General features: G+C 40.0%; 1 long non-coding RNA gene across 1 annotated transcript; it reads right to left on the bottom strand.

Moving 5' to 3' along the window:
* Positions 1–281: 281 nt before the first annotated feature.
* On the bottom strand, positions 282–24,590 carry LOC134358539 (uncharacterized). Its single transcript, XR_010020891.1, has 4 exons — positions 24,357–24,590; positions 19,320–19,507; positions 9,644–9,690; positions 282–575 (listed from the first exon to the last, which is right to left on the bottom strand). It is a non-coding gene; the product is annotated as an uncharacterized LOC134358539 (long non-coding RNA).
* Between the last annotated feature and the right edge of the window lie 1,398 nt (positions 24,591–25,988).

The raw sequence follows: 25,988 nt of genomic DNA, 5'->3' as shown, positions 1-25,988 counted from the left end.
TATTGGCCCCCCTGTGGTTCAAGTGTAACCCGTCTCTCTTGTACAGGTCCCACCTGCCCCAGAAGAGGTCCCAATGATCCTGAAATCTGAAACCCTGCCCCCTACACCAGTTCCTCAGCCACTTGTTCCTCCTCCAGAGCATCCTATTCCTACCCGACTAAAAGGTAGTAGTCTCATTTTTAATGAAGTTAGAAAATGTTGTGATAGATCCCTGTAAAATTCATTGTTATCAAGCAAACTCTGAAGTTGAGTACACTTCTTCACTTCCAGTGAATCTTCCTTTATTCAGGACTATCCCTTGTCCAGTTGCCATGTTACAAAATTGACCTTGGAATTGAAGATAGATCCCATTGTTGCTTTGTTCTTGTTGAATAATTTTTGTAGGTTTTCTGGCAGAAAATAATTGGAGGACCACACTTATCTCAGCAGCAGGGTTGATGATAAATGTCTTGTGAACATTGTGTAGCCTCTGGTTGTTCTGCCACTTGAAGAAATGTGGATACCATTCTTCTATTTGGTCAGGTCTTTAAAAGGAGATGCTGCACACCATTCTTAGCATAGACATTCATTCAAGCCTGAGAAAATATTTCAAGAATCTTAATCATTATGATTCTTTTTACTTCACCCATTTCTAAAATATGTAACATAAGGTGCTAAACAACAGGGAAACGTCATATTGGCTGGAGTGGCCTAGAATATTGAAAAGCAAAGTACAAGACATACTACCAGCAACAACAAATTGAATTTGTATAGCACCTCTAACATGGTAAAACAACATGGCAAAGCTACTGCTTTTCAGTGGTAAACAAAATTTTGGCACTGTATTATATTGGGAGAGATATCCCAAACTTAATCAAAGTTCAAGTTCAAAGTTCAAAAGTTCAAATTAAATTTCTCATCTAAGTTCATATATGTTACCATATGCTAAGAGATTTATTTTCTTGTGGACATTTACAGGAAAAAGGAAATACAATAGAATTTTATGAAAAAACTGTACATGAACCAAGACTGATAGACAAATAATGTGCAAAAGACAACACACTATCCAGATAAAAATAATGTTGAGAGCACGAGTTGTAAAAGTTCTTGAAAGTGAGCCTGTAAGTCATAGAATGAGTTCAGAATGGTGGTGAATCAAGTTATCAATGCTTGTTAAGGAGCCTGATGGTTGTAGGGTAATATTTGTTCCTGAATTTGATGGTGTGGTACCTCCTAGCCGATGGTTGAATCGAGAAGAGGGCATGGCTTGGATGCTGGTGGTCCTTGATGATGAATGCTACTTTCCTGTAGCAGCACTCCATGTAAATTTAATCAATGGTGTCAGGCATTTAGGAACTACTTATTCAGAGGTGGAGTTCGGGAGAGATTTCAAGACAGCATTACAGAGCTTAGGGCAGGGCAAGGTAGACACGATGGGCAATGTGCAACAATTAAAATCGGAAAGATTCAAGACATTAAATAAGAATGATATTCCTGAAGATTGAAAAACTGGAAGTGGTTTGCATTGGCTGGGGACAGGTTTGCATGCATTGATGGAGATTTTAATATTTGGCGTTGTCAAACTAGAAGTTGGTACAACTCTGAAATACTTGGGCAATGGCCGAACAGGGTTAGCAGAGTTTCAGATAAGCTGAGATTTATTATGAGATCAAAATGTTAAGTTGAAAAAGAAACCATCAAGTATTGGTATGAATGAAAGTTTTAACATTAGATGAGCTAAGTCAGGTGGGAATGCAATGCAGGTCAAAGAGATGTATGGTAATTGAAAGAAAATTTGGGAGGAAAGTCATTAAACACCTTGTCAAGTGTTTAATAGTCTGGTTCAGTATTTTGGTAATGGTTAATGACAATGATGGAGTCAATGGCAAAGGAACAGAAAAGCTGGCAAGGTCCATAGGAAATGGCTTTGATCTCCTCCATCTTTAGTTGGAAGGTATATTTGCTTACTCATTACAGCAGTATTTGACAATTCTGAGACCGTGAAGATAGAGCTCGGTATCCTCAATGTACTCATGAAACTTGACATAACTTTGAATGCCGGCATGAGCGCCAATAATAGGAGGGCTGAAGGATACTTGGCATACATCAGATGAAACTGTAGTAAAGGGAGGAGGAGCCATGGTCATAGATCCTTTGGCTTTGACTGGATATGTATCGATGAAATGAGGCAAGAACAATTCCTCCTAACTGGACAGTGAATGGAAGAGGATCATTTGGAATTTTGTTGTCATCTATGACTTAAATTCTCATTTTTGAAACTAAAACTCTAGTATGATGGATTACCGCAATATGCTTTCTTATCAAACTAACTCCCAGAGAGAACTATTCCCTCAGGAGATCTACCCTCCCCCTGGATATTTTATTACAAAATTGACTTTGTCTTTTCTCTCAGATCTATGACTTTAGGCTTTATGCTGAGATTATTCTTTTGTGTAAGTATTTTAATGATAGTCATTAGAATGGGGCATCTCTTCCATATGTAGTTCATCTTCTATATTGATGGCAGCGTTTTCAACAATTTATTTACTTATTGAGATACAGCATGGGATTTAACCCTTGCCTAATCATGGAACAATTTACAATGACTAATTAACCTACTAAGTGGGAGGAAACTGGAGCAGTGGGAAAATAGTCACGCGTCCCATTGGGAGCACGTACAGACTCCTTGCAGATGATGAACTCTGAACTCTGACACCCCGAGCAGTAATAGAGCTACATTAACCACTACACAATCATGATGCCCTCCTACACCTGGACTTTAGAATTCCTTTCTCAAAACACTCCATCAGCTTCCTCTAAACCAACCTTTGCATTCATGACTTCACTGTATCTCTCTACTTCTCCGTGGATTGTCACCTTGTCGCGGTGGAGAAGCTTGTGTGGTCCTGTGATCCCGAGAGCGATGCCGTCTGGAGCTATGCTCCTGGTAGGGTCACCCGTGGCGGTAAGGTTGAGGGTGAGGCCCCTGACAAAGAACAATCCAACCAAGACCTCAACGGTGGAACAGACGGACGAAGTTACTTCGAACTCAATGGCTGTGAAAGCAGATGAAGGCTGCAACAAATCCATCAGCTCCAATCGTCGTGATTTCCATGCCATTGGAATCAGTTGGTTGATTTGTGATTGTGTGCTTCTTGGAATGCAACATCAAGTACACATTAAACAAGTACACGCACAGGCATCTACACTCTGTGGGCCACTTCTTCAGAACGAAGACCATCATCCTCAACCTCGAGGGATTGGCACGACGATACCTCCCTACTTTTTTTCCCTACCTTTATTCCCCAGGTCACCCACATCTTTCATGCCAGCTGTCAGCTCTCCTCTATAGCACTCTGATTGCCTGGCAGAAGAGCTTCCTGAACTCAGTCAGCAGAAGTATATTTCTGAGAGCATTGAAGACTGCAATGATCAAAATTCATATTCAAGAAGTATAATAATCATAGCTGCATAACTACCATCTTGTACAAGAGAAATCTCTGATCTTGGAAGAAGAACATACACTGAAGAGCTAGAACAATGAAAGGCTGAATGTATCGCAATGGATGACTAAATGTAATGCAGCCGGCATATGTTTTGTACCTTGCCATATTAACTGGGTTGACCACGCTACTACAGGAATAAATTTGTCCATGTTTTTCATGCAGAAGTCAGGCTGACCAGCAAAAAATGGAGCCTGCAAGCAGGAAAGGGAACTCCATAATATGGCTATGATACCATATGTAAACCCCAACAGTACAAAATACAAATACATTATGGTATTCTTTTAACTATTGGACTCTAGAACTCCCTTTTCAACTTGATAAATGAAAATAAAATGCCTCCATAATGAGTTGACAAGCATCATTTAGGTCATTATCTGCCTGTGCTTCTATTATGTGTCACCCGGACATAAAGTTGTTTTTATTTTGAAATAGTTTAGTTTGAAAATAAATACCCATGGCAATACATAATCAAGCTATTTTATATAATTTCTAATCCTATAGGTGCTAATTGGTTTAAATGTAAGGTGATCCACTTTGGAAAATGATAACGAGAATGCACTCTCAAAATGCCAGAGCAATCTCAGTAAAGGAAAAGAGAAATAAAAAAAAAACCTAGAATCAAAAATAAGAGCATGAAATAATAATATAGATCAATTAATGGACTTCAAAAGGATAGTCTTGCTTGACAAACAGCGATGAAATCTGTGAAAGTGGAACAGAGAGTAGACAATGTTCTGGTAATTGATGTAATAGAACTAATTTTCAAAAACATATCGACAAGGATTAATGACTAAAATGTGAGAAAGTCGAGTTGGGGGACAAAAATTGGAATAGAAAGTTTGTTGGCTGTCAGACAGAGCAGAGGGTGCAGGCAACTGATAGAGTGGAAAGAAGTGGAAGGGTGATCACATAAGGATAAGCTGGGGTTGTTATCATTCACAATTTATAGCAATGATGTACATATTGAAATCAAAAATGTAGTTCCAAAACTGCAGTTGAGAACTGTAACAAATTATAACATATAAATAAAACTGCAAAATAGTTATATAGAGTAATTGGAAAATGAATTTGACAAAGGGAAGTTCTTAAGTCATGGTAAGAAAAGTAAGGAGGTTAAAAGCTATGTGGAAAATATTAACCTAAGAACAATAGTAGAACAAAGGGAACCCTAAGTATGCTTTCAGAGACACCGATAATAATTACACAGATTAACAAATCCCCTACATAAAGCTAATATGCACTACGATTTATGCCTGAAAGCACCTTCAGCTTATACTGTACTTTGGTTAGACCACATGGAATTTTTGTAAAAATTCAAGTTACTGCACTGGAGGATTGCTACCAGTGCCACGTGCAGGCGGGTTTAGAAATAGTAAGATCGCGCAGATCAACATATCGCTGAAGACATGGTGCAGGAGGGAGGGCTTCAGCTTTATAGATAATTGGGCAGTTTTCCAGGGAAGGTGGGAAATGTTCCGACAGGACAGTTTACATCGGAACCAGAGGGGGAAAATTATTCTTGAAGGTAGGTTTGCTAGAGAGGCTCCAGTGGATTTAAACTTGATACAAGGGGTGAGGGGAACTAGAGTGTAGGAACAGATGTAGGGGAGAAGGAAGAAAAAGAAAATAATAAAGTTGTTTGCACCATTAGTGATAAACAGAGAGTAAGAGGTGGAAAATTTCTTAAATGCATTTATTTTAATGCTAGGAGCATTATAAGAAAGGTGGATGAGCTTAAAGCATGGATTGATACCCGGAAGTATGATGTGGTAGTGCTACGTACCCCGTAACTGGGTTGCCAAACCAGCAGAAATGGATCACTCAGTTGGAGTCTGGATTACTAGAACTAAGAAAGTTTTATTAAAGAAACAAGCAACACAGTACTCTAATCAAAAGGATAATAAATGCAACAGTTCAGCAATGATAAACACACATGTACACAGAATTAAGATAACAGGATCAATCAAGCTCTATCGTTGTCTGGGGGTAAATGGCCAGTTTCAAAGTGACGCAAAGTTCAGTTCAATTTAGTTCAGTTCAGTTCGCAGTAATCGCTGCCGTGGGAGATGGACAGTGGGGGGAAGGAGAGAGAGAGCAAAAACAAATGAATATTCAAACGGTTTCCACACACAGACCTTCACAGCCAGCTTTTGTGTGAGCCCTTTGTGATGTAATCTGAGGTCACCGACCGTGACCCCTCCGTTTCCAGATACGATCGTTTCTCTGCGGTGAACCCGGCACCCAGGCAAGGGTGGACACACACCAGGTTCCCGCCGATCGTGCCTTTCCACTCTGAGCATCTATGGCTTGATCCCGCGATCAGCCGTCCAAGAACTTCCCACCGGCTTGTGGGAGACGCACAGCTTCCAGGGTCTCGTTACCTCGGGGTGTCGTGTGTGTCCTGCCTTAGCGAACCTGTCCTTTTTTATCCCCCTGCTGGGGTAGCACCTGTCCATCACTTCAAACAGTTCAGGGTTCAAAGGGGGTGCCGATCTTGACAGCTCTCCTTCCTTCATTAACATCTCCAAATGCTGCTCCATTGTTTTCCTTACCTCTCTCTCACTCCTGAAGACAGGTGGCAGACCAACTGCTGATCCCACTGGTGCCAGCACAGGATAGCTCACATCTTAATCTATGTGTATTCTTGTCACAGTAGCTATTAGTGAAACATGGTTACAGGAGGGGCGTGATTGGCAACTAAATATTCCTGGATTTTGTTGCTTCAGGTGTGATAGAATCAGAGGGACAAGAAGGGGAGGTGTTGCATTGCTTGTCAGAGAAAATGTTACAGCGGTGGTCTGGCAGGATTGATTAGAGGGCTCATCTAGGGAGGCTATTTGGGTGGAATAGAGGAACGGGAAAGGTGTAGTAACACTTATAGGGGTGTATTATAGACCACCTAATGGTGAGCGAGAATTGGAGGAGCAAATTTGTAAGGAGATAGCAGATATTTGTAGTAAGCACAAGGTTGTGATTGTGGGAGATTTAAATTTTCCACACATAGACTGGGAAGCCCACACTGTAAAAGGGCCAGATGGTTTGGACTTTGTAAAATGTGTGCAGGATAGTTTTTAGCAGCAATACATAGAGGTGCCATCTAGAGAAGGGGCAGTGTTGGATCTCCTGTTAGGGAATGAGATAGGTCAGGTGATGGTGGTATGTGCTGGGGAGAACTTCGGGTCAAGTGATCGCAATGTCATTAGTTTCAATATAATTATGGAGAAGCATAGGTCTGGACCCAGGGTTGTGATTTTTGATTGGAGAAAGGCTAGATTTGAGGAGATGTGAAAGGATTTAGAAGGAGTGGATTGGGACAAATTGTTTTATGGGAAGGATGTAATAGAGAAATGGAGGTCATTTAAAGGTGAAATTTTGAGGGTACAGAATCTTTATGTTCCTGTTAGATTGAAAGGAAAAGTTAAAAGTTTGAGAGAGGCATGGTTTTCAAGGGATATTGGAAACTTGGTTTGGAAAAAGGGAGATATCTACAATAAATTTAGGCAGCATGGAGTAAATGAGGTGCTCGAGGAATATAAAGAATGTAAAAAGAATCTTAAGAAAGAAATTAGAAAAGCTAAAAGAAGATACGAAGTTGCATTGGCAAGTAAGGTGAAAATAAATCCAAAGGGTTTCTACAGTTATATTAATAGCAAAAGGATAGTGAGGGATAAAATCAGTCCCTTAGAGAATCAGAGTTGACAGCTATGTGTGGAACCAAAAGAGATGGGGGAGATTTTGAACAATTTCTTTTCTTTGGTATTCACTAAGGAGAAAGATATTGGATTGTGTAAGGTAAGGGAAACAGGTAGTGAAGTTATGGAAACTATGATGATTAAAGAAGAGGAAGTACTGGCACTTTTAAGGAATATAAAAGTGGATAAGTCTCCGGGTCCTGACAGGATATTGCCTAGGACCTTGAGGGAAGTTAGTCTAGAAATAGCAGGGGTTCTGACAGAAATATTTCAAACGTCATTGGAAACAGGGATGGTGCCGGAGGATTGGCGTATTGCTCATGTTGTTCCATTGTTTAAAAAGGGTTCTAAGAGTAAACCTAGCAATTATCGGCCTGTGAGTTTGACATCAGTGGTGGGTAAATTGATGGAAAGTATTCTTAGAGATGGTATATATAATTATCTGGATAGACAGGGTCTGATTAGGAGCAGTCAACATGGATTTGTGCGTGGAAGGTCATGTTTGACAAATCTTATCGAATTTTTTGAAGAGGTTACTAGGAAAGTTGACGAGGGTAAAGTGGTGGATGTTGACTATATGGACTTCAGTAAGGCCTTTGACAAGGTTCCACATGGAAGATTAGTTAGGAAGGTTCAATTGTTAGGTATTAATATCGAAGTAGTAAAATGGATTCAGCAGTGGCTGGATGGGAGACGCCAGAGAGTAGTGGTGGATAACTGTGTGTCAGATTGGAGGCTGGTGACTAGTGGTGTGCCTCAGGGATCTGTACTGGGTCCAATGTTGTTTGTCATATACATTAATGGTCTGGATGACGGGGTGGTAAATTGGATTAGTAAGTATGCAGATGATACTAAGATAGGTGGTGCTGTGGATAATGAAGTAGGTTTTCAAAGCTTGCAGAGAGATTTAGGCCAGTTAGAAGAGTGGGCTGAAAGATGGCAGATGGAGTTTAATGCTGATAAATGTGAGGTGCTACATTTTGGTAGGACTAATCAAAATAGGACATACATGGTAAATGGTAGGGCATTGGAGAATGCAGTAGAACAGAAGGATCTAGGAATAGATATCTAGTGCATAGTTCCTTGAAGGTGGAATCTCATGTGGATAGGGTGGTGAAAAAAGCTTTTGGTATGCTGGCCTTTATAAATCAGAGCATTGAGTATAGGAGTTGGGATGTAATGTTAAAATTGTACAAGGCATTGGTAAGGTCAAATTTGGAGTATTGTGTACAGTTCTGGTCACTGAATTATAGGAAAGATGTCAACAAAATAGAGAGAGTACAGAGAAGATTTACTAGAATGTTACCTGGATTTCAGCACCTAAGTTACAGTGAAATGTTGAACAAGTTAGGTCTCTATTCTTTGGAGCGTAGAAGGTTGAGGGGGGACTTAATAGAGCTATTTAAAATTATGAGGGGGATAGATAGAGTTGACGTGGATAGGCTTTTTCCATTGAGAGTAGGGGAGATTCAAACAAGAGGACATGAGTTGAGAGTTAGGGGGCAAAAGTTTAGGGGTAACATGAAGGGGAACTTCTTTACTCAGAGAGCGGTAGCTGTGTGGAACGAGCTTCCAGCAGAAGTGGTAGAGGCAGGTTTGCTATTGTCATTTAAAGTAAAATTGGATAGCTATATGGACAGGAAAGGAATGGAGGGTTCTGGGCTGAGTGCAGGTCGGTGGGACTAGGTGAGAGTAAGCGTTCGGCACAGACTAGAAGGGCCGAGATGGCCTGTTTCCGTGCTGTAATTGTTATATGGTTATATGGTTATATGATCCACAAGCAAGATTGAAAAGAATGGTGGTGGAAATGCATCTATTAGAAAAGAATGGATTGGTTGGGCCTCAATTAAGTTGAAAAGAGAACGAGAAGGTAAAAGAGAACTTTAATACTCTGAAATGTTTTGATAGACTTGAAACAGAAAAATGCTTCCACTTTCATAAGGAATATCAATATGAAATCATCAATATCAAATGCTCAATTGGAAAATACAGAAAGAACTTTTTTCACCAAAAGCTGGTAAAGAATATGGAATGTAAACTGATTTATTGGGCTGAAAAGCTTGTTCTTGTGCTTTATATTCTGTAATCATTTGTACTTGCACGTTAACAGGATATCATTAAATATCGAGAAAGAAGTTGAAATAAACATGCCACATTTTGCCTCAAATGCAACAACATCTACAGCTCTCATAAACGTAAACATGGACTACAGCATCAGATATTAAACTATTTATGAAGGCAGTTAATCAAGCTAGAAGTATGTGGGCGAAATCCCTTTATGTGAGAGAAATATCAAATGAATATCCAAAAAAGAAATCTAATGTTCATTGAATTGATTTCATTTACAGCATTCCCATTGTGTTAAGGAAAGTACTTGCAATAAGCCTGGAAAAATTGGTACTGAGAATATATGATACTGACAACAAAATCTTGTTTGGAAAATTGTTTGAAATTCAAACTACTTACCGACAATCCACATGAAATCCCAATGAACAATACCTTCATCTTCCTTTCTGAAATCAGCAAATCAATACTACAGTTCATAGATGTGAATAATAAATTACCCATTCTATTACATCTTAGTGTCATAGACATCGAGTTTACAGCATAGAATCTGCATCTATGTCTCTTTATACTGAGCTCACTTCCTGAATTTAATTCCATAATCCTCTAACCTTTGCTAAGGTATCTTAAATGTTGCTCCTGTTCCTGCCACTGCCACGTTCCACCTCCCCGGCACCTCACCCCAGATACCAGCTACACCTCATGTGAAAAGTTTACCTCCTCATATCTCCTGTAAACAACTTCTTCTCACTTTGAACCCTTAGTTTTAGACACCCCTGCCATGGGAAACACACTTTGGTTCTCTACTCTATCTATGTCTCTCTTAAACTTATCATGCCAACTCTCAGACTCCTTGGCTCCAGCCTATCCAAACAAGAGAAAGTCTGCAGATGCTGGGAATGCTGCTTGGCCTATTGAGTTCCTCCAGCATTTTGTGTGTATTAACTAGCCTATCCAATCTCTCTATATAACTAGAGCCCCCAATCCGATTAAAGTTAAGTTCTTTTGTACCTTCTCTACCTTAAGAACATGTTTCCTAAAGTGTGGGGCCAAAACTGCACATACAGTAATACTCCAAGTATCACTTAATAACATGATGTCCCAGTTCTTGCACTCGGTGCCTGGACAATGAAGTTACACATGTCACATGCTGTCTTCACCACCTGGTTTACCAGTGTGGCTGCTTTCAGGAAACTATGTGCTTGTGGCCCAAGATCTCTATGTTATGCAGCACGCCCTAAGGCCCTGTCATTTCACAGCAGATGCCCTTCCTCGATTTAACTTTGCACTTGTCAGAGTTCCATTTTCCATTCCTCCACCCACTTCCCTGGTTGATGTATATTCTTTTGTGGTCTGAAACCACCTTCCTCATGGTCCACTATATCACCATTCCTGCTGTAATCTGCAAACCTACCAATCATGCCACCTACACTCACATCCAAATCATTAACATATATGATAAATAAGAGGAACTTTCTTGGTCTTCTTTATGATAAGAATTAAAAATCAGGAAATTATCTTCAAAATATAAACAGTTTAAAAAATAATTTAAGCAGCAAGATTTCAGAATATTATTTAAAATAATCACAGAAATGACATGAGAGCCATACACTTGCCACTGATTTTCCAAAAGATATATATTATTACACAAATTTAAAATCTACCTTACTGCACCAAGAGAGAAAAAATATATTTAAAAAAAATCAAACTGTATGCCTGGTTGAGAATTACAGTTGTTTTTTTCCCTTCTTTCTCTATGTGATCTTAATTTTATTTGTAAAAAATTCCCTAATGTTTTGTAACTGGTCAAAAATAATTTTCAAAATATTAAATCACAAAAGATCATTGTTACCAATATTTGCAGTAAAAGATCACTTTATTAATTTGGAATTTCATCTTAAATGATAAGAAAATTGCACAGCAAAAAGAAGCATAAGCAAGCATTAAATTATGAGGGATTATTAGACATGGAATACTCTTTAGGGATTCTCTGGACAGCAGACAGTAATACAAACAATATTCAGTCTTCAAAAGAAAACCTGCTCAAATTAAAACCTCAAGCAGCAATTAGTTTTGAAATTAAAAGGATGTAATCAAACAGTACTGTTCACTTAGTACAGACTCCCAGCTGACAGCATGAGTTCACTTGAGAGATATGCTTTGTCAATTGACATGACCATGAGATATTCTTGTATATAACACAAAGTAATGGGGCTATGTTAATTGGCTTACATCAAACCAGGTATCAGACATCTTCGACTAAAGTCATTTTGCATTATTGGTACAGAGATCAGGGAAGGCTCCAGACTAGACTGATTATTTCATCTCTCAGCGCATCAAACTCTATCAGTGGTCTATTTGCTCTGTCAGTCAATATTTGAGATATTTGTGTGCCCAGGGAGTTACTTTTATAACACTAATTTTGGGTGTTAGGTGCTTCTGTCCTCAGAAGCTTATAGATGGATTACTTTGTAGATAATTTTGTCCCATAAAGGTGTTTTGAATTCTCAGAGATTTCTTGTAAGTTGTGTTGTGCTTCCAATGTAAATATGTAACTCAATCAAATAATTTGTTTGCATCTAAGATACTGAACCAAACTATGCCATTTTAAGTATTGAAATTGCATTCAAACACTTGTGGTTACTTTTAGTCTTAAGAATATAAAAACAATATACATTGAGTTCAGAGAGATACTCCCGAGTTTCCTTAGTTTCTCCAAGAGGATGAGAGTGAGACAGATCCTCCAGAATACCTGCTTGTGCTGAATTAAGACTTTTATAACTACAGCTCTGTGTTAGTCACTCACGTTCACAGCAAAATGATCCATCTACGACATAGCTGGATGAAAATGTACGTAAATACAATCCAACAATAATATAATTTACTGCTTTTAACACTTTAACTCCTGTCAATGGATTATTCTCAGGAAGTTCTAGAGAAGTCATTAGAGCTCCATAGATTGAAATAAAACTAGAGAGAAAATTTGCAATGATGGTAGTTTATTTTTTAAATTTAAACCATTCTTTATAGTTACACATCTCCTCTTGCAATGATGTAGTCTTTGCTTTTTGTTTTGGATGAATTGTTGAAGGAAGACCAAAAGCATTAGAAGTGGATTAAGTCACTTAAATTAGAACAAATCTTGGAAGTAGAATAAAGCAGAAAAGCTTTTATTTGCATCTAAGCTGAAACGAATTTTTTTTGCAACAAATGAAAAACAATAATCTATGTAGTGACCAGGCAAAGACTATTAGTAATAATAGTGTGGAGGACAGACTGGTAGGGTGTATAGGATAGCTTTCTGTACTAGTAATTGGAAGGAAAAAGAATCTATTAATAATGTTATTATTAAGAAATGATATGCAAAGATAGAAAGAGGTATGGTTCAATATGAAAATAAGTCTCCAATCTAACAAGGAAAATTGCAAAGGTATGAGGTGTGAATAGGATATTGTAGATTGTGAAACCACATTGAAATGTTTAATATGCAATGGTCATCATTTACTAAAACTTGTATGGCTCTCCAGATCATTATGTTCAGGAACCAACGGCAGAATCAGATCTGGCGACAGACTACTCCTTCTTATGTTGTTCTTATATGACACTTCTTTGTGGTTTATCTCTGTCAGGAGATTACATTATTCCTCTGTGGGTAAGGGAGGAGGAATGGGGATATGCAGAAATGACACCATATCATAAAGTGTCTGGCCCCACCAACGTTTACCCATTCACTTCAATTATTCACACAAACAGAGGCATAATCCAGGTATTTACAATACTGACAGGGACATTGTGACAGATTCATTTTGATTGTGTGCACAAAATGGTCAGAATGAGCCTTTGATAGATTTTATAATTTCTTCTCCTGGAATAACAGAAAGTAGAATGCAATTCTTAACTGCAGCGATTAGTGCTTGGTGTGGAATAGGCTGAATATCTAGTTGGTTATAACCTAAGTATACAAAACTAGATAAAACAATATCAATAAATATGATATAATTTATAAGTTTCAAAGGTTTCCTTTGGGATGGGAAAAAGGTCTTTCCTTAGGATATTAACTTGTTTTGGTAAATTAGATTAGATTAGATTAGATTTAACTTTATTGTCATTGTGCCGAGTACAGATACAAAGCCAATGAAATGCAATTAGCATCTGACCAGAAGTGCAAAAAAGGGTAGTATTATTTACAAAATAACTGCGAATAAAAAGTAAGTGCTACAGCACACAAATATAAAAGTACTGAGACAGTACAATATGGGTGCAATACTGCTTAGCGCTGTGATATGAGGTTCAGCAGCGTCACAGCCTCAGGGAAGAAGCTCTTCCTGAGCCTGCTGGAGCGGGAGCGGAGGCTCCTGTAGCGCCTACCGGATGGGAGGAGAGTAAAAAGTCCATGGTTAGGGTGAGATGCATCCTTGATAATGCTTTTCACCCTGCCCAGGCAGTGTTTATGGTAGATGTTCTCAATGGTGGGCAATTGGGTTCCGATAATCCGCTGGGCAGTTTTCACCACCCGCTGGAGTGCTTTGCGGTCCGATATGGGACAATTGCCATACCACACTGAGGTGTGTTTCACTTCAAAATATACATTAGAAGTAGAAGGATTTTGATGATTTTTCCTGCTAAGTTGATGCTTCTGAGTGAAATCCTTGAGCTGATGGCTCAACCATCCTTTGTATGGCCTGCTGAATTTTCCTTCCCATTGACTTTAATGGAATAGACAGCTGAATTGTTATGTTTAGTCTCTAACAGTAATGAAAGTTAAAGTCTATGCCTTACTGTTAAGGTTATAGATTTGATGGGTATACTTGTGCAATCATCTTGCCATGAATATTGACTGGTCTACCAGGTTGAGTCAAGAAGAAAGTTCAAATGTGGAAGAACATATAAGCAAGAATGTAATGCTGAGACTTTGTAAGACCACACTTGGAGTATTGTGAGCAGTTTTGGGCACCTTATCAAAGAAAGGATGTGCCGGCATTGGAGAGAGTCCAGAGGAGATTCACAGGAATTATCCCAGGAATGAAAGGTTTAACATATGACAAGCATTTGATGGCCCTGGACCTGTACTCACTGGAGTTTAGAAGGATGGTGGCGGTGGGGGGGGGGGGGTGTGATCTCATTGAAGCCTATCGAATATTGAAAGGCCTAGATAGAGTGGATATGGAGAGACTGCTTTCTATAGTTGGGGAGTCTAGGACCAGAGGGCACAGCTTCAGCAGAGAAGGACATCCTTTTGCAAGAGAGATCATGAAGAACTCCATTAGCCAGAGGGTGGTGAATTTGTGGAATATATTGCCACAGACTGCTGTGGTTGCCAAGTGAATGGGTATATTTAAAGCAGTGGATGACAGATTCATAATTAGTAATGGCATCAAAAATTACACGGAGAAGGCAGTAGAATATATCAGCCGTGATGGAATGGTGGAGCAGAATAAATGGGCTGAATGGCCTAGTCCAGCTTTTATGCCTTGGTCTGAAAGTTACAAAAAACAAAAAAAGAGAGAAGATAACAGAACAGAGAAAGTGAGAAACAACCTATAGGGGTATGAAGATGTAACAAATATACTTGGCAAAAAGGAGGTGAAACAAAAAGGAACTAAAAATGAGACACAGGCGGATAATGCCAGAGACAGATGAATGAAGAATGTGGATGAGAATGCACAAGGCATGGTTAGTAAGTACGCAGTTGGCACTAAAATAAGAGATGTCAAGGACAGTGAAGAAGATTATTAAAAGTTACAGTGGGATGTTGATTAGTTGGGTAAGTGGGCTGAGGAATGGCAGATGGAATTTTAATTCATATAAATATGTGGTGTTGCATTTTGGGAAGCCAAACTGGGGTAGAACCTGCACAGTGAATACTAAGGGTCTGGGCGGTGTTGTAGAACAGAGATTTTTGAGTGTAAATGGTTTCCTGAATGTGGCATCACAGGTAGACAGAGTGGTGAAGAAGGCTTTAGGCAAACTGACAGTGAAGGCATGGAGTACAGTAGTTGAGTAGTTTATCTTGCAGTTGTACAGGATGTCTGTGAGACCGTATTCCGAATATGGCATTCAATTTTTTTTTTTCACTGTTATAGAAAAGACACAATTAGGCTGGAAAGAGTACAAAGGAGACTTATGGGGGTGTTGACATGACACAAGAGACAGAGCTCGAGAGAGAGAGAGGTTGAGCAGGCTATGACTTCATACATTGTATCACTGGAGAATGAAGGGTGATCTTATAGAGAAGTGTATGAAATCATGATGGGTGAATGCACATCGTTTTTTCCAGGGCTGGGGAATTGAGAACTAGAGGTAGAGTTTAAAGGGGAAAGGGATATGATTTAATAGGTACCTGAAGGTCAACTTTTTCACCCAGGGAGTACATTAACAATATCTTGGACATGTATGTGTGTAGGAGCCATATGTCTGTTCTCTATCTGCTTTGTATTCTATGTTGTGCGTTTATTATGTTAATCATGGTAATTAGGGTGTGGTAAAAGCAAAGGGAATAAGTTGCATATTCTTGCTTATTCCATGGCGGTTTGTAGCTTGGGACTGGCAGAGGCCGTATCCTTTGCCAACCACTGAGATAACACGGAATGATGCTTAGCTTACACTTGAGTATGCTTAAGTTTCATCACTTCAGGATTGTAAGTTTACTCATTGTTAACAAAGGATTCGACTTTGGGAGCTGGGGGCACATCAGGCAAGTGTGACATATCTACAGGGTCGCAGGGAGCAGTAATTGCGTTGTTTTGCATTTGATTTTGTATTGCCGCTGCAATGTGGAAAGGGTTAAAGGGATATGGGCCAAACTTGGGTAAATTGGACTAGCTTAGATGGGCATTTTGGTCAGTGTTGACCATTTGGGCCTAAGAATCTGTTTCCATCCTGCATGTTGCCATAACTCTCAAAATAAAGAACTCCTTGCCAGAGTGAGAAATATTAGGTGTTGAAGAAAGGAGAATATGAAGGATATTACTAGATAAATTATTAATAATATGATTAGAAAAGGTAAAGCATACATACAGCAGGCAGGAATGATAATCTCCTTGATGTTCCATATCCATTAAGTACAATCAGGTCATCATTATGAAAATATTTGTATAAAACATATTAATAATATATGATAAATATATATTTAGCATTAATAATCTTCTGTTGGGTATTTCATATACCTCTTCAGACCTTCAATTCACATCACACTAGATTAAAACTACAATCGTGTAGCAGTTACAAATTCCAATGAGACTTGTAGTTCTGTAATTAGCTCTCCAATTTACTAATATCATTCTGAGAAGCACTCTCTGTTATTACATTCTTAAATATAATGTGTAAATTTTTTTTCTAATAAGTTGAGACATAGCTCAACTTAAGGAAAAAAATCATTTTAATAATGTTTCTTTTTTTTCAAATTAACAGCTTATACTGGGCAAATCTATGCAATAGTTTTATGCAGTTTTTTTAATGTGAACGAAGTCACCGGAGAGACACTGAAGCTACTGGATATAAGACCATAAGACCATAAGACAAAGGAGCAGAAGTAGGCCATTTGGCACATCGAGTCTGCTCCGCCATTTTATCATGAGCTGATCCATTTTCTCCTATTTAGTCCCACTCCCCTGTCTTCTCACCATAACCTTTGCTGCCCTGGCTACTCAGATACCTATCAATCTCTGCCTTAAATACACCTAATGACTTGGCCTCCCCTGCTGCCCGTGGCAACAAATTCCATAGATTCACCACCCTCTGACTAAAAAAATTTCTTCGCAGCTCTTTTCTGAATGGGTGCCCTTCAATCCTTAAGTCATGCCCTCTCATACTAGACTCCCCCACCATGGGAAACAACTTTGCCACATCCACTCTGTCCATGCCTTTTAACATTCGAAATGTTTCTATGAGGTCTCCCCTCATTCTTCTAAACGCCAAGGAATACAGTCCAAGAGCGGACAAACGTTCCTCATATGTTAACCCTCTCATTCCCGGAATCATTCTAGTGAATCTTCTCTGTACCCTCTCCAACGTCAGCATATCCTTTCTTAAATAAGGAGACCAAAACTGCCCACAATACTCCAAGTGAGGTCTCACCAGCGCCTTATAGAACCTCAACATCACATCCCTGCTCCTATACTCTATTCCTCCAGAAATGAATGCCAACATTGCATTTGCCTTCTTCACTACTGACTCAACCTGGAGGTTAACTTTAAGGGTATCCTGTACGAGGACTCCCAAGTCCCGCTGCATCTCAGAACTTTGAATTCTTTCCCCATTTAAATAATAGTCTGCCCGTTTATTTTTTCTGCCAAAGTGCATAACCATACACTTTCCAACATTGTACTTCATTTGCCACTTCTCTGCCCATTCTTCCAATCTATTCAAGTCTCTCTGCAGACTCTCCGTGTTTGAAGCGTTTGATTCAGCAAAAACAAGCAACAGGCATTATATTGAGACACTGTTGGTTGAAGAGGCCTGCTTGACCCAATATTACATGATATTTTCACATGCTAACGATCAAAGTTAACTGCAGGACAATTCTATAGTTACAATATACCTTCAATGCTTCTTTTGAATTACATACAGTTTTCAAGCATATCCTTCTTCACACCCACACTCCAGATAGCCCAAAATGAATATTAATCCCCATGACTCTCTCTCTGGATCCATGCATATGCAGACATCAAGTGAATGGGTGTTCCCTGGTTTGTAATCAACCCCAAACTGCAACCTCAAGGAGACCCTATGTTCAGAGCTGCATTTTAAATTCAACCTACCATCCAAATTCAAATCTGAAGATCGGTTGCTGGTGAAATTAATACTTGCTATCTACCCCAACTCCAGAATACACCCTGACTCATTTCCAAGAACATATAATGGAGCTAAAGTATGTGTTAACCCTTTCTCTTTGAGCTTCTGCCATCACGGAGAGTAGGGATTGAAGAAGAAGTGTGTAGGGAGAGTAATTTTAGGTGTGAGGATATGATAATAGAAGAAGATGGGTTTATGGTGTGGGTAGATTGGGGACAGAGATAGAAACAATTATGAGGGGAGGAAAGAGGATCTAGCCAGTAACACAATCAGAAGGGGTGGTAGTGTGGGTGAGAGGAATATAGTGAAGTTGGTCAGGGCTATGGTCCGAGAGAGCATTGGAATGCGGAAGACAGGTGGCTGATTAATGCACTAGGGAGATAACTGCAAGGAGCTGTAAGGACAGTTTGGTAGAGTGTATGGTTGGGAAAGAAGGAGTAGGAGTTTTTTTTTGGATTGGTTAGATTGTCAGGTGCTGGTCAGTGAGGAAAGGACTGGTGAAATTTTCAGCAAGATTAGCCTGAGAGAGGATTAGAGGATGTTGGGGAACTGCTTGGTAAAGAAGGTGTTCTGAGGAGGGTTGAGATTATCAAAAGAAGGTGGTTGGTTGTGAGGCCGGAGTCCCCAACAATAGCACAAGTAGAATGTAGATCTCAGTCAATGAATGAAGAAGGCTTCGGTATGTGGGGTTGAGCCATTTCCATTGTGTGCTATTTGGTGTCAGTGTCCATGGCAACAGGACAAATCTATGGACACCATTAGAATAAAGGATCTGTAATGGAAATCTAAAAGTACACCATCAATATGTGAACAAATTAACTGGATGTAGTAATCCAGTTTAAATAAAATCTCTGTGACATTTTGTTGAAATAGGGTGCTCCACTTTTATTTCTTCCTTTCTTGCTACAAAACGTATAAATTCCTTTTACCTTGTGACATAATTTAAATGTGTAATTTTCAAGGGCTGTATTTTATGATTTGATGTTTCTAGCATGGAGTGTTACAGAAGCACGGATTGGAAATATGAATATACAAGTAATTTCAGATGGTTCACTGCACAGGTCATTCATAATCTGCTCAAAGTTATTTGACAGCAAATCAAATGAGCTGTGAATTATACAAATTGCCTTCAGGGTTGCTACTTTTTTGTGCAAAATTCAGAACCAGGAGTGTTAGCTCAAAAACCGCTTATTTAGGAAGCCTCGGTTATTCTCCCCATACACTGAATAGCTTTTTCTTTGTCAGCATTTGTAATAAATTCAATAAACACTGTTTTGTCACCTACTCTCTGGAGCTCTTGAACTTGTTTGGCAGTGTCCCTCATTGCTCTTTAAGATAGACTCACTGTACAGAGTCAGTCAGGAGACACTGAAGACATATTGGACCATTGCAGCAAATTTTAATTTGAGAAGGTCAGGAGTCACTGACAACAAGAACGGAAATGCTGGAAGAACTCAGCCAGTCAAGCAGCATCTGTGGAAAGAGGAACCATATAATAATGGAGTGCATTATTTTGGAACAGCCTGCACAGCAAGCTTTGAGCTTACTCTAAGCTCTGCGAACCATTATGTAGTTTTGCTGGAACACATTGGGCTCTTCTGCAGCCGTTCTACAGTAGTGGAGCTGTCAGGTAACCATCAGCGCTGCTGATTGGATATACCAACTGATTAACCAACTGTACTGACTAGAGTCATCTAAGTTCAGCTCAACTCACGGTCACCCCTTCACGACACTAATGGCTTACAGCATGTTGCTTCACTGACATAAGAGCCTTGGTTCTGTGGCTGTTCCATGAGCAGAAACAGCCAAAGGTACTGGCCAGGTCTCATCCCAGTGGCCTGCCCCCAGTACCACCCTAGTCCTTAGAGAGCTTGCCCAATCAAAGGCAATTTCAGAGACAATTCTAAAGAAGTTAACATTATTGAAATCAAAAATTATTTAAAAATGAATAAATATATTTAAAACATACTAAAATGCTAATTGAAAACATAAATAAATGAAATAAAAAAAACAGAATTATTGAAGTTCTGCAGCAATATTTGATTCAGTGTTAGGTGTGCTTGCTTTGCTTTTATGAAGCTGCAGGACTTTATTTCGTAGTTTGTCCAGCCCTCAATAGGGTGTACTATGGAGCTTTCTTTGGATCTACTGCTGAGACCCAGAGCACTGTGAGACAACAGGTGCAGTCACAGAAGTCCAGAACATCTGACTGGCCACCAGTATGATTCAGTCTCTTGAACCAGAGGGAATAACTTCACTCAACTTCACTTGCCTATCACTAAACTATTCCCACTGAACAGGACTAACTTTCAAGGACTCTTCATCTCATGTTCTCGATATTTATTAATCATTATTATTTCTTTCTTTCTCTTTATTTTTGTATTTGGACAGTTTGTTTTTTTGCACATGGACTGTTGCCTGTCCTGTTGGATGTGGTCTTTCATTGATTCTATTTTGCTTTTTGTAATTACTGTGATTACTGCAAGAAAATGAATCTCAGAGTTGTATATGGTGACATATATGTATTTTAGTAATAACTTTACTTTGAGCTTTGATTTTCATATTAGTTGAGCAATAGGTTGAGTGGACACAATAATGGAAAGTGTTAAAGAGTTGAAGAGTTTCATCGACAAGCCTTTTAACATAGCAGGGAACTTGTTGATACTAATGTTCACCCATAGTTATTGTGGAGAGAAATCTGATGCTCTATTGAAATGAGCTGTAATCTGAAAATTATAGGAAAAATCTGGACCAACTAGAAAGTAGAAATGGGAATTATAGGGAAGCAGAAGTTCCAGCTTGGATGTCAAGGATGTCATAGTTTCATAGATTTCATATAAAACTGCTCCAAAGGTTTGCACAGTTGTTGGCTATATTTCAATCATCACAACCATAGAACCATAGAAACTACAGCACAGAAACAGGCCTTTTGGCCCTTCTTGGCTGTGCTGAACCATTTTCTGCCTAGTCCCACTGACCTGCACACGGACCATATCCCTCCATGCACCTCCCATCCATGTATCTGTCCGATTTATTCTTAAATGTTAAAAAAGAACCCGCATTTACTACCTCGTCTTCAGCTCATTCCATACTCCCACCACTCTCTGTGTGAAGAAGCCCCCCTTAATGTTCCCTTTAAACTTTTCCCCCCTCACCCTTAACCCATGTCCTCTGGTTTTTTTCTCCCCTTGGCTCAGTGGAAAAAGCCTGCTTGCATTCACTCTATCTATACCCATCATAATTTTATATACCTCTATCAAATCTCCCCTCATTCTTCTACGCTCCAGGGAATAAAGTCCTAACCTATTCAACCTTTCTCTGTAATCGAGTTTCTCAAGTCCCGGCAACATCCTTGTAAACCTTCTCTGCACTCTTTCAACCTTATTTATGTCCTTCCTGTAATTTGGTGACCAAAACTGAACACAATACTCCAGATTCGGCCTCACCAATGCCTTATACAACCTCATTATAACATTCCAGCTCTTATACTCAATACTTTGATTAATAAAGGCCAATGTACCAAAAGCTCTCGTTACGACCCTATCTACCTGTGACGACGCTTTTAGGGAATTTTGTATCTGTATTCCCAGATCCCTCTGTTCCACTGCACTCCTCAGTGCCTTACCATTAACCCTGTATGTTCTACGTTGGTTTGTCCTTCCAACGTGCAATACCTCACACTTGTCAGTATTAAACTCCATCTGCCATTTTTCAGCCCATTTTTCCAGCTGGTCCAAGTCCCTCTGCAGGCTCTGAAAACCTTCCTCACTGTCTACTACACCTCCAATCTTCGTATCATCAGCAAACTTGCTGATCCAGTTTACCACATTATCATCCAGATCATTGATATAGATGACAAATAACAATGGACCCAGCACTGATCCCTGTGGCACACCACTAGTCACAGGCCTCCACTCAGAGAAGCAATTCTCTACCACCCCTCTCTGGCTTCTTCCATCGAGCCAATGTCTAATCCAATTTACCACCTCTCCATGTATACCTAGCAACTGAATTTTCCTAACTAACCTCCCATGCGGGACCTTGTCAAAGGCCTTACTGAAGTCCATGTAGACAATATCCACTGCCTTCCCTTCATCCACCTTCCTGGTAACCTCCTCGAAAAACTCCAACAGATTGGTCAAACATGACCTACCATGCATAAAGCCATGTTGACTCTCCCTAATAAGCCCCTGTCTATCCAAATGCTTGTAGATTCTGTCTCTTAGTACTCTCTCCAATAACTTACCTACTACTGACGTTAAACTCACCGGCCTATAATTTCCCGGATTACTTTTCGATCCTTTTTTACACAACGGAACAACATGAGCCACTCTCCAATCCTCCGGCACTTCACCCATAGACAGCGACATTTTAAATATTTCTGCCAGGGCCCCCGCAATTTCAACACTAGTCTCCTTCAAGGTCCGAGGGAACACTCTGTCAGGTCCCGGGGATTTATCCACTTTTATTTTCCTCAAGCCAGCAAGCACCTCCTCCTTTTCAATCTGTACAGTTTCCATGGTCTCACTACTTGTTTCCCTTAATTCCATAGATTTCATGCCAGTTTCCTTAGTAAATACAGACGCAAAAAACCTATTTAAGATCTCCCCCATTTCCTTTGGTTCCGCACAAAGCCGACCGCTCTGATCTTCAAGAGGACCAATTTTATCCCTTACAATCCTTTTGCTCTTAATATACTTGTAAAAGCTCTTTGGATTATCCTTCACTTTGACTGCCAAGGCAACCTCATGTCTTCTTTTTGCCCTCCTGATTTCTTTCTTAAGTATTTTCTTGCACTTCTTATACTCCTCAAGCACCTGATTTACCCCCTGTTTCCTATACATTTCATACAACTCCCTCTTCTTCTTTATCAGAGTTGCAATATCTCTTGAGAACCAAAGTTCCTTATTCCTATTCAATTTGCCTTTAATCCTGACAGGAACATACAAACTCTGCACTCTCAAAATTTTCCCTTTGAAGGCTTCCCACCTACCAATCACATCTTTGACAGAGAACAACCTGTCCCAATCCACGCTTTTTAGATCCTTTCTCATTTCTTCAAATTTAGCCTTCTTCCAGTTCAGAACCTCAACCCTAGGACCAGATCTATCCTTGTCCATGATCAAATTGAAACTAATGGTGTTATGATCACTGGAACCAAAGTGCTCCCCTACACAGACTTCCGTCACTTGCCCTAATTCATTTCCTAACAGGAGATCCGATATTGCATCCCCTCTAGTTGGTCCTTCTATATACTGATTTAGAAAACTTTCCTGAACACATTTTACAAACTCTAAACAATCTAGACCCCTAACAGTATGGGAGTCCCAATCAATGTATGCAAAATTAAAATCCCCTACCACCACAACTTTATGTTTCCTGCAGTTGCCTGCAGATGCTGAAACATAAAATACAGGATTAGAGTCATAGAGCACTAAAGCACGGAAACAGGTCCTTCGGTCCATCTAGTCTGTGCTGAACTGCATAGACCCATTGACTGGCACCTGGGCCATGGCCCGGCATGCCCCTTGAATCCACGTACTTACCAACTTCTTAAATTTTCAAATCGAACCCCCCATCCACCATTTCCATTGGCAGCTCATTCCACACGCGCACTCTGAGTGACGAACTTCCCCCTCAGATTCCCCTTAAATATTACACTGTTAGTAATTTTGGAATCAATAAGAGCAAAATTGCATATATTTAGCTTCTTTTACATCCATTTTGGATGCATCACTAAGTACTTTAAGGCAACTCACGCGTTCTTACAAAGTAGTTGCTGGAATGTTATGATGAGGTTGTATAAGGCATTGGTGAGGCCGAATCTGGAGTATTGTGTTCAATGCTGGGTAGCAGCTCCTTCACAAGTTTAATGTGGAGGCTGGAAGTTCACTCCAGGCACTCAGCACAGTCCAGTGCAGATAATTAGAGCCGAATAATTCTGAATTGGAGTTGTGCATAGTGAAGATAGCTGTAAATGGATACAGTCCTGATGAAGAGTCTCACTGTGTACTCTTCCACAGATGCTACCTGGCCTTCTGAGTTTGTGTGTGTTTCCTACAGTAGAAACTCATAAGGAGTGAACAGTTTATTACTGGCTTAACATCAAGCCAGATTTAGGTGCCTGAAATATTTGGTAATGAGATGTAATTAGAGTTATTTAAGTTCAAAGTTCAGGTATTTGACTTTATTGTTAGGCAGTAAACATTAGAAGCGGTTTTGAAAACTGGGTGATAAAATCCCCTCATAAAACAAAGTTAGAATACTTGAGCTGGAAATGATGCTGCCTAAGTATTGATGTTTTAACATTAAAATTCTCTACCTGCTGATTAAGCTCAAAAAGCGTAGTAGGTAAAAATCTCTCCTCCTCTGTCAAACTAGACGGGGAATTCTGCTGCCATATCCTTTTTCTGATGAAGGCGGAAGAATTGCATTACAGTATCAGAATCCTCTTTGCGGCTTCGGGATATCCTCAAGCAGCTTCCTGTTGGAGTAAAACCCCTGACGTATAGTAGTTGCAGTAATATAAGCAACATGCAGTCATTTGTGCAGAGCAAGTTCCTACAGCCAACAAGGGGATAATGTTGAGAGAATCTGTCTGTCAGTGCCGTTGGTTAAGAGATAAATATTGAGCAAGAAATCTGTGATAATGCTTGAAGTATTGGAATGAGATCATTTACGTCCACCTGTGTGAGCAGTGAGGGCCTTAATTATACTGTCATCTGACAGATTAACAACTCTGAAAACACACCCCATCCGCAGAACTTAACCTCTGACTCAGCGATGAGATTGCTACAAATTGAACCAGAGTGACACCTTTACCCTCTGTACCAATAAAGGCAGTGAAACACCTTTACACTTTTATGATCACCTTGTTCGGAGAAAGCCCTTTGGTACACTGCACAATGGAACCTGCATCTGGAGAACAGGAGCACACACAAAGTACTGGTGGAACGCAGCAGGCCAGGCAGCATCTCTAGGAAGAGGTAGAGTCGACGTTTCCGGCGAGACCGTTTGTCAGGACTAACTGAAAGAAGAGGTAGTCAGAAATTTGAAAGTGGGAGTGGGAGGGGGAGATCCGAAATGATAGGAGAATTCAGGAGGGGGAGGGATGGAGCCAAGAGCTGGAAAGTTGATTGGCAAAAGGGATATGAGAGGATCTTGGGATGGGAGGCCTAGGGAGAGGGAAAAGGGGAGGGGAGCACCAGAGCAAGATATAGTGAGAGGGACAGAGGGAGAAAAAAAGAGAGAAAGAAATGGGAAATAAATAAATAAACAAACAAACAAATAAATAAGGGCTGGGTGTGGTAGACCGTGTATATACCATGTATATAATCATGTAACTAGGTTACCTGTCTGGACATGCCTGGACACGCCCCTCTGCTGACTGCTCCTGTGGCTCCTCCCACAGACTGCTGAATAAAGGCGATTGTGTCACTGCTCCTTCCTCAGTCCCGGACAGATATTCAGCATGGACGTGGATCCTTTTACTGTTAATAAAAGCCTTTCAGTATTTACACCACTTCCAGTCTTTTGGAATAATTGATAGTGCATCAATTTCATTAACAGTAATTGAAGCCGGAAACGCTTTCGAATGCTGGCTAGCCTGCTTTGAGTTATACCTGGAGGAGATTGAAGTGACCGAGTCTGTTGCGAAGCACAGAGTTCTCCTCTCCAGGGTCAGTCCACGGGTCTACTCAATGATTAGAGACCAGCCGAGCTACGATGGCACGATGGGCGACCTCAAAAGACAATATTTAAAAACAAGTATATTTACAGGTCAAGCCTATCTGGCGGCTGAGTCCGTCGCTGTGATCTACGTAGCACCGGCGACGGTGGTTGTGCTGGCTCCGGCCTGACTTGAGGTACCAGCACGTTAGGCGTTGTTAATCCCTCGTGCGTGTGCGTCGCGCCCGGTATGGGAGTGTCGTGTGGTGTCTGTGTAGGGCTTGGA

The sequence above is a fragment of the Mobula hypostoma genome, chromosome 2, assembly GCF_963921235.1.
Source record: "Mobula hypostoma chromosome 2, sMobHyp1.1, whole genome shotgun sequence".
NCBI classification, from domain to species: domain Eukaryota; kingdom Metazoa; phylum Chordata; class Chondrichthyes; order Myliobatiformes; family Myliobatidae; genus Mobula; species Mobula hypostoma.
Note: the sequence above shows the minus strand (reverse complement) of the source record. Positions and strands in the feature narration are given on the sequence as shown.